We start from the raw sequence: 3779 nt of genomic DNA, 5'->3' as shown, positions 1-3779 counted from the left end.
CCCACAACTTCCAAGTGAAATATTCTAGAAATTTGTAGAAAATTAATTAAAAATAAAAACTGAAATAGCTTGGTTGGATAAGTGTCCACCCCCCTTGTAATAGCAATCCTAAATTAGCTCAGGTGTAACCAATCGCCTTCAAAATCACACACCAAGTTAATGGCCTCCACCTGTGTTAAATTGTAGTGATTCACATGATTTCAGGATAAATTCAGCAGTTCCTGTAGGTTCCCTCTGCTGGGTAGAGCATTTCAAAGCAAAGACTCAACCATGAGTATCAAGGAGCTTTCAAAAGAACTCTGGGACAAAGTTGTTGAAAGGCACAGATCAGGGGATGGGTATAAAAAAATATCAAAGGCCTTGCATATCCCTTGGAGCACAGTCAAGACGATTATTAAGAAGTGGAAGGTGTATGGCACCACCAAGACCCTGCCTAGATCAGGCCATCCCTCCAAACTGGATGACCGAGCACGAAGGAGACTGATCAGAGAGGCTACCAAGAGGCCAATGGCAAATTTGCAAGAGCTACAGGCTTTTATGGCCAAGACTGGTCAAAGTGTGCATGTGACAACAATATCCCAAGCGCCCCACAAATCTGGCCTGTATGGTAGGGTGGCAAGAAGGAAGCCATTACTCAAGAAAGCCCACCTTGAATCCCGTTTGAAGTATGCAAAAAAACACTCAGGACATTCTGTAGCCATGTGGCAAAAAGTTTTGTGGTCTGACGAAACTAAAATGGAACTTTTTGGCCTAAATGCAAAGCGTTATGTTTGACGCAAAACCAACACAGCGCATCACCCAAAGAACACCATCCCTACTGTGAAGCATGGTGGTGGCAGCATCATGTTATGGGGATGTTTCTCATCGACAGGGACTGGGGCACTTGTCTTGCACATTCCTTGAGGAAAACCTGCTGCCCTCTGCAAGAAAGCTGAAACTGGGACGGAAGTTCACCTTTGAGCATGACAACGACCCAAAGCACACAGCCAAATTTACAATGGAGTGGCTAAGGAACAAAAAGGTAAATGCCCTTGAGTGGCCCAGTCAGAGCCCCGACCTAAATCCAATCAAATATTTGTGGCATGACTTGAAGATTGCTGTCCATCAACGCTCCCCAAGGAACTTGACAGAGCTTGAACAGTTTTGTAAAGAATGGTCAAATATTGCCAAATCTAGGTGTGCAAAGTTGGTAGAGACCTATCCCAACAGACTCACAGCTGTAATTGCTGTCAAAGGTGCTTCCACCAAGTATTAACTCAGGGGGGTGGAGACTTATCCAATTATGATCTTTCAGTTTTGTATTTTTAATATATAATTTTTTTCTCAATATAAACTTTTTTCCCCTTAACAGTGTGGAGTATGGTGTGTAGATAAGTGGAAAAAATCCTCATTTAAATGCATGAAACTCTGAGGCACTGACACAACAAAATGTGAAAAAAGTTCAAGGGGGTGTAGACTTTCTATAGGCACTGTATGTATATATATATATTTGTGGCAAATAATGGGTTTGCTAGAATCCAGTGGTAAAATAGGGTTGTAGGAATGTTGCATTATTAAGTAGCAAACCAAATGAATTGCCACAGACATAAAGACTAACCAGTTGTGGCGTATTTTTAAAATGGCTGCCGGCGCCATATGGGAAAATTGAACTGCAGCCAAAGGAATGCTGGGAATGAAAAGCAAATCCAGGCTGATGTCATGGATGAAAAGGAAAGAGTGAAAGAGAAGAATAATGTGCTGCAAGCGGGAAGGTGTGTGTGTGGGCCTCCTGTAATTAGGAGAGTACTGACGGTTTATTGTTTTTGTCAGACCTACGTTTGGTTAAAAGTGTTGGAGTGTAACATAAAGTGTGTCGCAAGCAGAACGGAGGATTACAAGCAGCAATATGAAACACTGAGTACTGCAGTTTGGATAGCAGCATTCAAGAGGTAAACAGCATTTAAACTACTGTCTGTTTCTGAGAATTAAACCAGAGCTTTCACCGCTGAGTGAAACATACTAAACAGCATTTAAACTACTGTCTGTTTCTGAGAGCTGAACAGAGAGTTGTCACCACTGAGTGAAACATACTAAACAGCATTTAAACTAGTGTCTGTTTCTGAGAGCTGAACAGAGAGTTGTCACCGCTGAGTGAAACATACTTGCTCTAGTGAACTGGATTGGGACTAACCAAGTGTCTCTGTGTTGAGTGCATCTATACTGCCGACAAGTGCCTTGTCCGCCGTGACAACGGCGTTAGAGCTGCTGGGTGAAGTACTTAATGAAACGCTGAGTATGGGAAAAGTGTGACTTCAAATATCCTGTGCCAGGTACAGACATAAAATACAGGAGAGTGTTTTAAAGTCGTGATGTTCTCATTGCGCAGGTGAAGAAACGCTGTGTGTTTAAAGCAGTACCCGGGACTCTGAACACTTTTCTGACCCTGTGCGTGGTGCAGCCAGGCCCTTGCATGCACGGAGCGAGTTGTGTGTGAACTCAAACAAACACACAGAAGAACAAGTGTTTGAGGACTCTGATTATTATTGGGTTTTGAAGAAACCCACGGAAGCAAACGTGTTGCAAACTGTTTATTAATTTGTGAGCACACCAGGCTGGCTGTTACAAAGCACCGCTCCAGGGACAGAGCGGTCACCAGTCAGTCACTCCTCCAGAAGGGGAGATCAAGGAACCTGGAGAAGCAGACAAAGAATTACAAAATTGCTACGGCACTGAGGGTTGCCAAAACGAGGCCACTGTGTATACTTACCTGTGGGGCTGCAACTGCAACCAGTGTGCACCAGAGGGCAACCGTGTATACGTGCCTGTGTTCCTGCACTGTTCTGGGGAACAGTGCCACCTGCTGGACCTATTGGAGATAACCCTGTAATTAGTCAAGGAATTACCAAATGTTCTATTACTTACTTTATGGATTAAACTAAAGGACTGTGTGAACGGTCTTTACTTACCTGATGAGTTCAGTTTAACAAGGACTGTTTAGAACCTGAACTCTAGTCTTAAAAGGACTTAAAAGAAAGTAATTAGTTCTGTTTAATTTTCTTTGGGAGTACTTTTTGTTGTTTTAAAAATAAAATACACATTCAACTTCTGGCATCTTGCCCCATCGTTCACCTCTTACTCAAATACCTTGGATTCCTACAACCCGTGAACTCATCCTTCACAATATATATATATATATAAACACACACACTACTGTGTATCTAACCCTAACCCTACAACCCTTCACTATATATATATTATATATATATATATATATATATATATATATATATACACACTACTGTGTATCTATCCCTAACCCTGACCCTACAACCCTTCATTATATACACACACACACTACTGTGTATCTGAGCATGCATTCAAAAAGCAGGCAGCTGAGAGTAAAGGATCAGTCATATAAAGACATGCTCTCTACTCAATGGGACGGGTTAGAGTGCCAGTAATATAAATGGAGAAGACGATTTGAACACAATCGCGTCTCAACACTGTTCCAGGTGAACTGCATTAACCACCTGACTGCACTCAATGTGCCAGGTACGCCCTGCTTGAGAAATGCAAACAGACAGGATTTTCATCACTCCTTTAAAACGTAATCATTACCCTTCAATTACTCTTGACTGTTATTGAACTTGTAAAGGGATGGTAATGGGGCAAGGGATTGTCCTGTGTGCTGCACTCAGTTCAATTGCAGTCGTTCTCTCCTGTCAGTTCAACACCTAGCACAGTAAATAAAACCACATGTATTATACACCTAGCACAGCAACTAAAACCACATGTATTAT

Source organism: Acipenser ruthenus, chromosome 7 (assembly GCF_902713425.1).
Source record: "Acipenser ruthenus chromosome 7, fAciRut3.2 maternal haplotype, whole genome shotgun sequence".
Taxonomy (NCBI): Eukaryota; Metazoa; Chordata; class Actinopteri; order Acipenseriformes; family Acipenseridae; genus Acipenser; species Acipenser ruthenus.
This window is presented reverse-complemented; position numbering follows the sequence as displayed.